The following is a 13,871-nucleotide window of genomic DNA, read 5'->3' on the forward strand; positions in this document are numbered from 1 at the left end:
AAATTTGAACATTTTAATTTCAAATTGGAATTTTCAAAACCCTTGATAAATTATATAAACCTTTGTTAAATTACTTAGGGGGTTATTTATTAACTGGTTGAAGTTTTAAAGGGGAACTACATTTTTTCATAGAAAAAAATATATATAATTTTTCATGATTTATTAAACCCCGATGCTGTTAAAAGTCTAAATAAAAAAGTACTCCATCACAAACCTGCCGAGGTCATGTAGAATTCAATGGCAGATGTCCCATTGACAACTGGAAGAGATCATGATCTGTGCTGGGTTTCATTCGATAATTTGATTAAATAATATTTTTTGGGCAATGATCCAAAAAAATTTGAGTTTTCGGGAATCAAATCCAAAAAAAAAAAATCATACAATTCAGATTTGTTTCATGATGTTATTGAGTCTTTCAATTTTTTCTAGTAAATTAATTGATTATTACGGTAAATATGTGCATGGGAGTTTGGTCAAAGTAGTTTTATGAAAATAGTGAGAAAATTTGGGATTCTAATAATTAACCCCTTAATTTTTACTTATGGCCAGATTTATCAAGGGTCGAATTCCGAAGTAGAAAAAACTTCGAAATTCAACAATCTAATAGAATCCTCCGAATCACGAATCAAACAATTTGAACGATTTTATTGTATGATCGTACGATTTTCCCAAAAAATCCTTCGACTTAAAAAACTTTGCAAAACACACAGGAGGCCCCCCATAGGCTAAGCAGCTATTCGACAGGTTTCAGTTGGCGAAGTTTTGAAGTCGAAGTTTTTTTAAAGAGATAGTACTTCGATTATCGAATGGTCAAATAGTCGAACTATTTTACTTCTAAGCGGAAGTCGAAGTCATAGTAGCCTATTCAATGGTCGAAGTATCCAAAAATTACTTTGAATTTCGAATTTTTTAACTTAGAAAATTCTCTAGATTTTACTTCGGCCCTTGATAAATCTGCCCCTTAATCTCCCTGAACCTCAGGTATCAAAATATATCTTACAAGTGTTTTATTGCCATGAATTTCTGAGCCTGAACAACAGAGTGTACTTTGGTACTTTATTCTAAAGCTGTAAGTAAAAATTCTTTCCACTGTAGTGCTCTGCAACACCTATTTATTTTAGCTGTATCTGGTGTTTTTGAGAGAAGCCATAAATATCAAGTACCCTGGTGGGCTGTAGGTGCTGCAGTCCAAAATTGCAGCCAGATTTGCCATTACTGCAAGATTTTCTCATTAGCAGATACTGTTGCACTCTGCAAAGCTATATAAAGTATAAAGGTGTTCCCTGTACTGCGGTGATTGAACGAATGCTGTACTATGCAATATATATTATCTATATGAACATTTCCCACATAATTAGATGTTACTATATCTATCACTAAATAGCATACTCTGTGTATGAAACAAAAGTTTGTATTTATTCTCAAACTTAATGTTATGCTATTCCAGTGAGCGAAAATGAATCAAGCAGGCTAGTATTTTGTTATACATACTCTCAGAGGATCTGGCTGCATGCCCAATAGCTACTGCCAAGCAGGAGATTGATGTTTAAGTCTTAGCGTAAGATATAGCTTTGAGGCAAAAAGCTTTGGTAGTTTCACTCTATGTAATAGAAATATTTAATTGACTAAATCTTGCTGTTCTTCCCATGGTAAAGCTAAGTAATGAAATAATATTAAGTTAACTAGATTTCTTTTCTAGATAAACTGTAGATGAAATACGCAGTTAGTAGTTATTCAGCCAAAAAAAAAAAATGGAGCAAGAAGGGGGTATTCTTTGTACATGTAGAGTGTATACACTGCAAGTAAATGCACCTATACAACAGGAAAAATGATGTACAGCATGATATTCATTATTCATGGAAAGGTAAATGCTGCACCTGAAGCTGATAAAAAGATAGTAGCGCATCAAGCCCCTAAACCCTTTAAAATCCGATACAGGAGAACGCAAACATCAATTTGCCAGTAGGCCAGCCACCAATTCAACCTAACAAAGGGACAAATGGATTACTGACCCTAAAATGGAAATCTGAAAAATATACAATAAATAAGTAAACAATCTAGACTGCTGATGCTCATGGCTTTGATTGTTGGAAAGGTAAAAATAGTTTTTTACACAGCAGGTAATGCTCATTATAAATAAAACACAATAAGTAGCAGCAGATTTATTTTATGCAGTCAGAATCCTCAATTTTGTTAAACGGGTGCCTGGGAAGAATCTAAGAAAGCCAGCGCCATTTCTGCAGACACTCGCTAAAGTATTTATTTGCTTCTGAGAATAAAAGAATCCGAGGTCTATTGTGAATTTTATTGTGAGACCTAAATGGTTGCATAGAGAGTATCTACCAGCAAGGCATGCACAAAGAATGACTATTCTTTGGGACTTACAAAAGCATTTATTTTTATTTGTGAATGTGAATGTGTGAGAGGCAAGAAATAACTTTTTTTGAGATATTTTCCAAAAAGTTACTTTAAGTTAAACTCAAGTCTTTAAGGCTAGGTGCTTTAGGATGGTGTATTTGCCAAAGTTACCATTGCAGGCCTTGCCATTAAAGAGGAATTTGTTACAAGAATGCCTAATTCATACTTAATATTATTTCTAGAAATCTTCTCTTGGCATATTTCAAAAGTCACCCAATGCAAAAGGGTAATGTAGATAATTTTAGTCATCTATAGAGATGGGTGAATCTTTTCGCCTTGTTTTGCCGCAGAAATGACGCCCATCGACTTGTATGGCATCATGCGACGAAAAAAAAAAGAGGCGCGTCAAAAAGATTTCGCCGCGCAACAACATTTTTTTGATGCCCATAGACTTTAATGGGCGTCGGCATCATCTGCCGGCGGCAAATTTTTGGTGAAATGAAACGGGTCAAATTCACCCATCCCTAGACTCATCTAAACTTGAGCTGTATAATAATGGAGCCATATAGGCGACTCAGTGTCAACCCAACTAGTTAATACTCTGGATTAGATGTGAATTTATTTAATCCCATCCCCCACCCTTTTTTCCTTTCTGTATCCTCCCCTAGCCTTTTAAACAAATTCAATAAAGAAAGATTGAAAAAAAATAATAAAAATGGAGCCATATGGTGCAGGGCCAATCAAGCATTTGAATACTTGAATATTGTATACGACAAAAGCTGGTAAATGCACACTTCCCATACTAAATATTTATGCCAGTGATTATTTTTTACCAACCCTTTTTTTTACAAATAATGAAGTAAATCAATCTTTAACATATGTCATGTACTGTAAATGAATCTACATATGTAAAATTGACATCCCCAGCTCTATCACAGAAAGTAATACGCAGATGTTCTTGATATCAATAATTAGGGGAGCTGGATTAGTTCTGTTTTAATTCTCAGCCTTTATGTATGTCATGAAATTGTTTTGGAAGCCACCCTTGTAGGAGAATATTCTCAATTAAGTTCAGAGAAAGGTATGATGTATACTTTAATCACAGAGTACATAAACACATGTACAGGGAACTTGGAAATATTTGGAAATATTTAGGATATATACTTCTACTTAACACCACCCCAATATTTTAGAATATATATGATAGGAATTAATTGGGGGTCATTTATAAAGTTTGTGCAGCGCTTATTTATTTGCAAATGGTTGTATTGCCCATGTTTTTTTCCCAAACACTAATATATTGCACTGCTCTGCTCATCTTACCGTTATTCGAATTCACTTGTGAATACATTTTCGCAAATGAGACGTGAGACGTGCCCACTGTGCGAGGTTGTTGAGTGTGAAAATAGCTTTGACAGTAACTTAAATTCGCAATTTGCAAAACTATTTTGCGAATATTCTTCCCGCCAACAAAGTTGTGGTGTAATTCGAACGCAGAGTGTATACATAAATATTCGCAATTTGTGATTTTTTTTACATATTTAAAAAGCTCATATAGACATTCGCATTGTGAAAAAAAAATATTAGATGTTTGCACACTCTTATTCAGTCTTATAAATGTAACTATGCACAGGGCAAATATACAGTATTCACTGTGCAAACCAATCCACCCCTCGCAAAGTGTATAAATGAGCCCCACTATGTCTAAACTGATGAATACATACAATTACATCAAAACCTTTGATTACATCAGCTTTTATGTCTCTTTCAGAATGGGTACAGACAACCTTATCTATCTGCCTACTGTATCTATCTTTTTATCTCCCCCTCTTTCTCTTTCTCTCTCTATCATTGTGTATTGCAGAGATATGCACTGTTATTACCAATACTAGTTCACCTGCTAGCCTTGTTTGCCTACTGGTCTATATTTTTTAATAACACCATAAAAAGTAAGAAAGTCAATTATAATTTAGGAATATACTTTTGCACATTATCTGTTTCAAAGAGAGCAAGGAGATTTTAGAATAATGAAGATAAAATCTAATTATTTCAACCTCTAAGGACACAAGATATAATGTTAAGTAAGAGAGAAGTTTGGTTTGATCAGAAACTTTATATTTAACACCAAAAAAGGAAATAGTTTTTAGAGTGCAATTACTTAATTGTGTAGGATAATTAGTGGTCTAACAGTTTCAAACCTTTTCTTCTCTACTCTCTTTGAAAATCATTGAATTATCTATCAATTATCTATCTATCTATCAATTATCTATCATCTATCTATCCATTATCTATCCATCTATCTATCTATCTATCTATCTATCTATCTATCTATCTATCTATCTATCTATTTATCTATCTATTTAACTATCTATCTATCTATCTATCTATCTATCTATCTATCTATCTATCTATCTATCTATCTATCTATCTATCATCTATCTATATATCATTTCTCTATCTATAATTTCTCTATCTATCTATCTATCTATCTATCTATCTATCTATCTATCTATCTATCATCTATCTATATATCATTTCTCTATCTATAATTTCTCTATCTATCTATCTATCTATCTATCTATCTATCTATCTATCTATCTATCTATCTATCTATCTATCTATCATCTATCTATATATCATTTCTCTATCTATAATTTCTCTATCTATCTATCTATCTATCTATCTATCTATCTATCTATCTATCTATCTATCTATCTATCTATCTATCATCTGTCTATATATCATTTCTCTATCTATAATTTCTCTATCTATCTATCTATCTATCTATCTATCTATCTATCTATCTATCTATCTATCTATCTATCTATCTATCTATCATCTATCTATATATCATTTCTCTATCTATAATTTCTCTATCTATCTATCTATCTATCTATCTATCTATCTAACTATCTATCTGTCTGTCTGTCACTCTATCTATCTGTCACTCTCTCTCTCTCTCTCTCTCTCTCTCTCTCTCTCTCTCTCTATCTATCTATCTATCTAGATACATTTTCTAATGTTTTGATCTATCCATCTATCATCTATCTATCTATCTATCTATCTATCTATCTATCTATCTAATTGTCTATCTATCTATCTATCTATCTATCTATCTATCTATCTATCTATCTATCTATCTATCTATCTATCTATCTATCTATCTATCTATCTATCTATCTGTCTGTCTGTCACTCTATCTATCTGTCACTCTCTCTCTCTCTCTCTCTCTCTCTCTCTCTCTCTCTCTCTCTCTCTCTCTCTATCTATCTATCTATCTAGATACATTTTCTAATGTTTTGAAGGGTTTACACTGACAATGATTAATCCAAAGTATATTCTAAAGATTGAGTAGTTGTGGTAAAATATTCCATTATATTTTTGCCACCAAAGAGTGGGTGTATTTTTGATCAAAGTCTAAGATCAATGTAAATAGAACTTGATTATTTAGCAGCATTGACTAATCACCTCTATGGAGATGTCATGAAGAAGTAGGCGTGTAATAAAGAGGGAGCTGCATAACCTTGTAAAGTTTCTTTTATCTTAATTATAGCATTTCTTTGTCCTTTGTCACAGTAAATTTAGAAATCTATACAATGCAGCATAGCCATACTGATCATTTGTTCCTGAATATGCAAGTAGACTGTGAAAATCAATAAAGCTCTACAGGATTCATGATATATATGCCAAAGACTGATTTTCATGGAGACATTTCCACAACTAATTGCTTATCAGTGTTTGTGAACCACACTGTTTTGCTGAACACATAAGTCTGGTAGGCAAAATTCAATCTGAAATGCTCTATGGGGATAGAGCCAAATTTAACAGCAGTTGACACCATTTAAGTTGAACTTGTATGTCCACGATGAATTGCACTCTGGCACCTGTTAAACCTCTGTCATTCTCGTTTGGTCCAGCTCAGTTTATTTACTTTACATATAACTCTCAAGTGGTACCTAAACTTAATTAAACATATCAGTAACAGCTTCAATGTGAAATGTACTTTTTAGTTTTCTAACAAAGTTATTGAAGTAGAAGAACTGTTAAAAAAAACCATTAGGAACCTTCTGGCAAGGCGACTTTTTTGTCCATACTCTGGCTGGATACTCATTATGTTAAGGTCACATTATTACACAGGTAGCCATTTATTAATGGCTATGTACAACAACCCACTAGCAACCACAGCGATTGTATGCATCTTCAACAATTAGGGGCAGATTTACTAAGCTCGAGTGAAGGATTCGAATTAAAAAAACTTCGAATTTCGAAGTGTTTTTTGGGCTACTTCGACCATCGAATGGGCTACTTCGACCTTCGACTACTACTTCGACTTCGAATCGAACGATTCGAACTAAAAATCGTTCGACTATTCGACCATTCGATAGTCGAAGTACTGTCTCTTTAAGAAAAACTTCGACCCCCCTACTTCGGCAGCTAAAAGCTACCGAAGTCAATGTTAGCCTATGGGGAAGGTCCCCATAGGCTTGCCTGTGATTTTTTGATCGAAGGATATTCCTTCGATCGTTGGATTAAAATCCTTCGAATCGTTCGATTCGAAGGATTTAATCGTTCGATCGAACGAATAATCCTTCGATCGATCGATCGCAGGATTTGCGCTAAATCGTTCGACTTCGATATTCGAAGTCGAACGATTTTAGTTCCTGGTCGAATATCGAGGGTTAATTAACCCTCGATATTCGACCCTTCTTAAATCTGCCCCTTAATGTATTCTAAACACATGGAAAAATTGCAACACTATTAAGTAGAAATACATTAAAAATAATTATATGTGATATATGAATATGCTATACTGTAATAATATGTTTGACCATGCCATTTAAAATATTAAGAACTGCAACATGAAAGCCATTTTACACTGGGTAGTGCAAATGTATAAGGAACCTCATATATAAATGTATAAGGAACTGAATTAAATGACTACCTTTTATCTCTTCTGGAAAAATTGTACTGGACCAGGGTTCTATGTTGATAAGCACCATGCCACCATATTGTTCTTTATCCCAGTGATCCCTTGCTTGCCACTAGGTGTGCAAGTTCACAGTATTATAAAGTCCGAAAATGTATTGTACTGAGCAGGTATAAGTCCAAGGGGGTGATTTATTAATTTTTAAATTTTTGCCATGATTCAAATTCCTTTTCAACATAAATTCACAAATTTGAATTATATTTTCAAAGATGTGTGTGGTTTGGTATTTAATAAGCACAAAAACGTGAAAAACTCAAATATAAAAGCTTGTGAGTTCATGTAAAAGTCAATTGGAGTTAACAGAGGCAAAATTCAAACTGTTTTTTTTTTAATTTAATATTTTTGAGTTTTCATGTTTTTCAGAGCTTATAGACTCACAAAATCCATTTTTTTTCGCATTTTTTGAGCTTGTAAACTCACAAATTTGAATTTTTCAAGTTGTTTTCACAATTGTATGCAATCAAGGTTTTAATATTCTACATTTTTAAAAAAAATAAACAGACATTCACAGTTTTTTGAAATGGTGAGTTTATTGGAAGTTGAAAATAACCTCTAAAACCTCATAAATTAAATTTTTGATAAATCAGCTCATAGGAGTCCAAGGGGCAGATTTATCAAAATGTGAGATTTTGATCACCACAGAAAAACTCACCCATTTTCTATTCAATTCTGTGTGATTTTTAGAATTGTATCTATCAATGGAGTTCACCATTTGATACATATGCTTTGAAAAATCCCATAGTAATGAATAGAAAGTGTGTTTTATTATGGTTAGTTCTAAATTCACACTTTGATAAATCTGCCCTGAAATGAGGCTGAAAACTTGAGTTAATATATTTGGTAACCACCAGAATGCAGGAGGAATGCCAAAAATAAATAATGTATAGAGGCTTTTTTAAGTAGAAATTGTTTAAATGAAGATGAGGTTTGATGAATTAACCTGTATTGTGGAGAGCAATGGAGGTACTAAGAATAAAATGTGTTAGTATGTGTTAGTAAGGGGTGGTCTACATGCATATGTCAAATAGTGTGTTAGGATACAAGTTGAGGGATTCAGTGGGGCCCCAGTAGTAGAGTTTCTTTAAAACTATGCAGTTAATTAAACTTGCCTGCAGGATATAGTTACTAGTCTCTTGTAAGACAGGATTACCCCCTTTAGAATGTATTCCAGCAACTGGAAAAACAGAGCTGAAGTACTAGTGAAGCCTCTTTTATTAACAGTTGGCAGTTCTGGAAAGCAGAACTCTGGAAAGCAGAGTGAGGCAGGCCAGGTCATATATGGGCAAATCAAAACTTCACAGTATAGGAGATATTCAAACAAACAGAACCAAAGGAGTGAGCTGAGTCAAACACTGAAAGCTATATCAAAAGTGGTATCGAGGGATAGAGATTAATCAAAGCCAGTCAGGCCAATTTAAATATACTTTCTAGAATTAAAAAAACTACCTCAATGAAATTGCTGATAGACACTAGTGATGGGCGAATTTGCGCCGTTTCGCCGAAAAATTCGCGAATTTCGTGGGAAATTCGCAAAATGGCAAAAAATTCGCAAAACGTCTCGTTTTCGACGCCGGCGCCCGTTTTTGACGCCGGCGCCAGTTTTCTCGACGCCGGCGCCCGTTTTTGGCGCCGGCGCCCGTTTTTGACGCCGGCGTCTGTTTTTTTCTAACAGGCAGGCGTTTCGCGAATTTATTCGCTGGCGGCGAATCGCGCAAATTCGCCGCGAGTTCGCGCCTGGCGAATAAATTCGCCCATCACTACTAGACACAAGAGTTTTGGATTGAAATCTGTTTGCACAAATTAAGCCTTACCATTGCTGGTCAAAACCTGCTAGTGTAACAAGAATGTGCCAAATACAATATCAAGACAATCAGCTATGGGGAGTTACACATAATAATGAAGCAGGTAAGCATTCTAGGAAACACTCTGAACTGTTTTCACTGCTGCTATTTTCACTGGTGCTTGCCCTACTCAATGGCAGAATGTTTCAATAAATACAATAATTAAACTACTAATTTGTTACCAGATTTGACTTATGTCACTTTAGAATGACTGACTTCTCATGGACTCCATGTAAATGAAATGACACCTAGGTTGCATAGGAAAGGTTTTTGGAGTGTCTGAAATATGGAGCCCTTAATGCAGTAAACGTAATACAGGTAGCATGACCTCAGGGCTTACCTGACAAGTACTGCAACAACATTATCAAGCACATGAAGGCAACTGTAGTGGGGAGAACCCCTGCACATTTAATGTATCACTAGATGTAACGTTTCAGGGATGGACCCCTTTATCTGACAAAGGCGCCCACCCTTGAAACATTACATCTAGTGACACATTAAATGTATAGGGATCTCCCCTCTACACTTGCCTTCATGAGCTTCGTAATTTGTTGCAGTACTTTGAGAGAGGTGCCGACCCCTCCAACCAGTACTAGGCAGTTCTAACTTCTGGAGAGGCTAGGGGAAAGAGGAAAAATGCTCTCTACGGCTTATCTGACAAGTGCCTTTCATAAATCTTACGAAGAGATACAAAACTGACATTGTTGTTGGTCCCTGGGCTCCCTCCAGTAGTCAGATTCTGTTCCTTAAAGAAGAAACAAAGCTTAGCTAAAGAAGTAGGCTAGATATGTTGTACATTATTGTACATATTTTGGGCTTCTGGACCAACCCAAGGCAACCACAGCCCTTTAGCAGGGAAGAGTTGTGCCCCCGAATATGCTCCAGTAGCTCCCCTTCTTCTGTTCTACTGATTTACTGTGCATGCTCTTTGCTGCTGTTACTTACTGAGCTTGGGGACTGACACACAGAATATAATTGTCCTAATATAAGGCTGATTAGTAATTATACAAATAATTCATATATGACAGCACAGAAACCAGTGCAACCTTATATTACAGGCCAACCTCATTTTTCTGTTTGATAATTTGGAAAAAACCCTAAGCTTAGCTTCTCAACAGCTGCTTGGAGCCCACTTACCATGTGAGTGCCACAGGAACATTCCAAGATGGTGACCCCCTGTAACAATTGAGAAGTCCTGGATCAATGCTGCTATTGAGAAGTTGAAACGTAAGCCTGTTACAATGAGTTTAGTATATGAAATATGAAATTTGTAGCCATATTCATTTTTAGGGTTTAGTTCTCCTTTAAGGGAATATATAACTTTCTATGGGTCAAAGGGAAGCAGAGCAGACATTTCTACCTTCTCCTGGAGGGATACTCAGGACCAACGTTCCCCTAATCACTCCCCTAAGAACCCTACTTTTGTATTAGCTTTACTAAATTGTGTAACCTGGAGGAATAATAACATCAAATTATTATTTGTGGCTTAGATGTGCATGGGCTGGATCTGTGTTTTTAATGCTATGTCATCCCATTGTAGGTCATATTGTTCTTGTGTTTGAAGTGCAAAATGTATTCCATTCTTGAAGAACACTAAGTTGAGTAGGCTTGCTGGATTATCCAGGGACATTGTGCCTGAGTCATACAATTTGTTTATTTCTTGATCAGTTTTTGCTTCTGCTTAGTTAGGCTGATTTCCTTTACCTTCATTCTTTAGGTATTTCATTTTTGCAGTTAAAGATTCTTTTGTTTTAGGGAAGTCGTGTGTTGGTCCAAACATAATGTTGTGTGGGTATTTTTTGTCTTTTAAATATCTGTAAATACTGCTTAGCATACAGCGCAGCGTACATGGCTCATATTCCTTGAAATCTTTTCTGCAAACAGATATAATAAAAGTTGCTAGAAGTTTGTCAAGTTCATGGTGTGGAATTTCTTAAATTTTAGTTTCTTTTGTCTCTTTGAGAAATGCTTGCAATGTTGCTACAGTATGTCATTGTTCATTTTTTTTCTTTTTGAGGTGTAATTTTTCTGTTGATTGATAAAGTCTGTTTGTTGTTCTTGTGTTGGAATTTGAAACGTTGTTGTCATCTTTGTATACAGCAAAACCTGTTCAAAGAAGCAAAAACATTATCCTGAGTTATGGTGCTGAAAAGATTAGTTGACCTTTTAATAACTTTTAGTATGATGTAGACAGCAGTTTTCTGGGACAATCTGCAGATGGCCCTTTTTTTAGTTTTTGAATTAAGCTTTTTGTTTAGCAGCTCTCCTGTTTGGGATTTCAGAAGTTATCTGGTTGCTTAGGTCTAATTTACATTAGTAACCAGGTAGTGTAGCCAAGTAGCAATAACTATAAATTTGTAGTCTTAAAAAGCAGTAATTTTTTGGCATCTAATTTTTTTTCATGCACGCCAAAATTTTCTGGACGCGTGTCATTTTTTTGGACACGCGATGCCATACAAGTCTATGGGCGTCATTTTCGCGTCGAAACAAGTAAAAAAATTTGTGCCCATCCCTATTCACCAAAAATAAAGACTTTTCCAATTACTTTGTATTTTCTATGTGTGAGTGTTTTTCAAATATTAAAGTGTAAAGTCAAATTTTTCATCTTCTAAAGCAGCTCTTGGGGGGGTCTCTGACTCGCTAAACTGTTCTATAATGATATATTTAATCGATATAGTTCATGTCTCTGCTGAACAGAATCTCTGGCTTTCATTAAAGGCGGCTATTAGAATTGAGCTGAAATGCTGCTCAGTTTAGTGAATGCAGTGTATATATATAATGTAATTTTGGGAGGGGGTTACTTTAAGTACAGAGAATAGTCTGTTTTTTGTTGCTTTGAAAACACGGTTCGCCGCAAATTCGCGCCTGGCAAATAAATTCGCCCATCACTAGTCCTGTCAGCTAGTGTAGTGTTGTTGGTATGACAGGGAGCTGTGACAGATTTAAATTTTCCCACTTTTGGTACTGTGAGTAGTTTTATTGAAAAAAATTTACATTTCCCATGATCCTTTTGTGTAAATACTCATGCGCGTCAGTAATTCAATGCATGCACAGTTTGTTGGGGAAATTGTAGCATAGCGGTCAGAACTTCGGGACATACAGCGGTGCTGGTTCTTTTGGATTTTCATTTTTGCAAATGCAGTGAATTGGATGTGCATAATTAGTAAGTCTATGAGCAGCTATTTTAAAAGCTTTGCTGATATTTTATTTGATTTGATTTGTGAGCGTGTTAGGCAGTTTTTTTTATTGCGTACGTGTAGTAGTGCGTCACTTGTATACAAACAGCATATTCTGGCGTCAGAACGCACCGTTTATAAGGGTATTATTTACAGTTGAATCAATGGGGAAAATGTTCACTTGTAGATTAAATTTTATTACTTTAAAACATTTTCATTTTTTGGTGTCAGACTCCATTTCTGTGCTTACTCTGTACCATGGCCTATGGTCTTAGCTACCTGAATATCACACATGTTATTATTATAGCATTGCTGTTATATAGCATAGCTTTCCAAAATACAGAACACTTATGTGTTCAGAATGAATATCCATAAGGGCATTTAGGGATACAATTCATAATTGATGAATGGAGTGATTCTCAGCAGAAAATTTAAGCTGACCCCTCTGTCATTATAAATATATCTTTATGAAACTCAACTTGGAAGTATACCCAGGTGCTCCTATAAATATGTATAAGAAAATTCATTAATTTTGGATGAACCTATTAAGCTGTCAAAATAAACCACGTAGAATGAGGTGAAACAAATAGAATAACATCTAGGACGTGTATTATTAAAGCTTTGTATTGGGAAATTCCTGAAAATATTCTTACTGATACTAGCACTGCCATTATTTGCAAATTCTATTTAAGTACTTTCACATTCATATAGAATGACATTTTAACACCAAATCAAGAACCTCTGAAGGTCTCCAAAATATTTTACACTCTATTCAAAAGAGATAAAAGATATGGAAGTGGGAGTAAAAGATTGCTGAGTCAATATAATAATTTGTGGGCCTTGATAGGGATACAATACATGAATATGAATAAGTCCAATGACCTCTGACTTATGTATATAGGATAAACTGCTCAACGTTTTGGATTTTTTTATGTTGAATGAAATGGAATGCATTGTCTAGCTACAGGCAGGGCAATTATTCACACTGATCTAATGTAAAGAATATAATTTCTTTCAATATGGACACCCATACAATAAGATGGACAGTTTGGCTATTTAACCATGGATAGTTCCGGAGACATGCATTGAATTTAATTTTGCCTTAAAAGGTACATGATAAGGGATACATTAAACATTAAGGGGCAGATTTATCAAAGGTCAAAGTGAAAATTAAAATTTTGAATTCGAATTTCAAACTTTGAAATTCAAATTTTCTAGTTATTTTAGTTTAATTCAACTAGGGAATAGTTAAAATTTGATTTGAGTTTTTTTTTTAAAAAAATTAAATTAGATTTTTCGAAATTTATGATGTACTGGCTCTTGAGGAATTCAAATTTGACTATTTGCCACCTTAAACCTTCAGCCTTCCTGAAAATTATCTTTTTTTGTTCAAATCAAAATTGATCTCAAATTTGATTCGAGTTTGCGGGTCGATCCCATTCACCCGAGTTTACAAAATTTGAATTTTTTTAAAATATTGTAGTTGGTCGAATTTTGGTCAAATTTCAA

The sequence above is a fragment of the Xenopus laevis genome, chromosome 1S, assembly GCF_017654675.1.
Source record: "Xenopus laevis strain J_2021 chromosome 1S, Xenopus_laevis_v10.1, whole genome shotgun sequence".
Classification (NCBI taxonomy): domain Eukaryota; kingdom Metazoa; phylum Chordata; class Amphibia; order Anura; family Pipidae; genus Xenopus; species Xenopus laevis.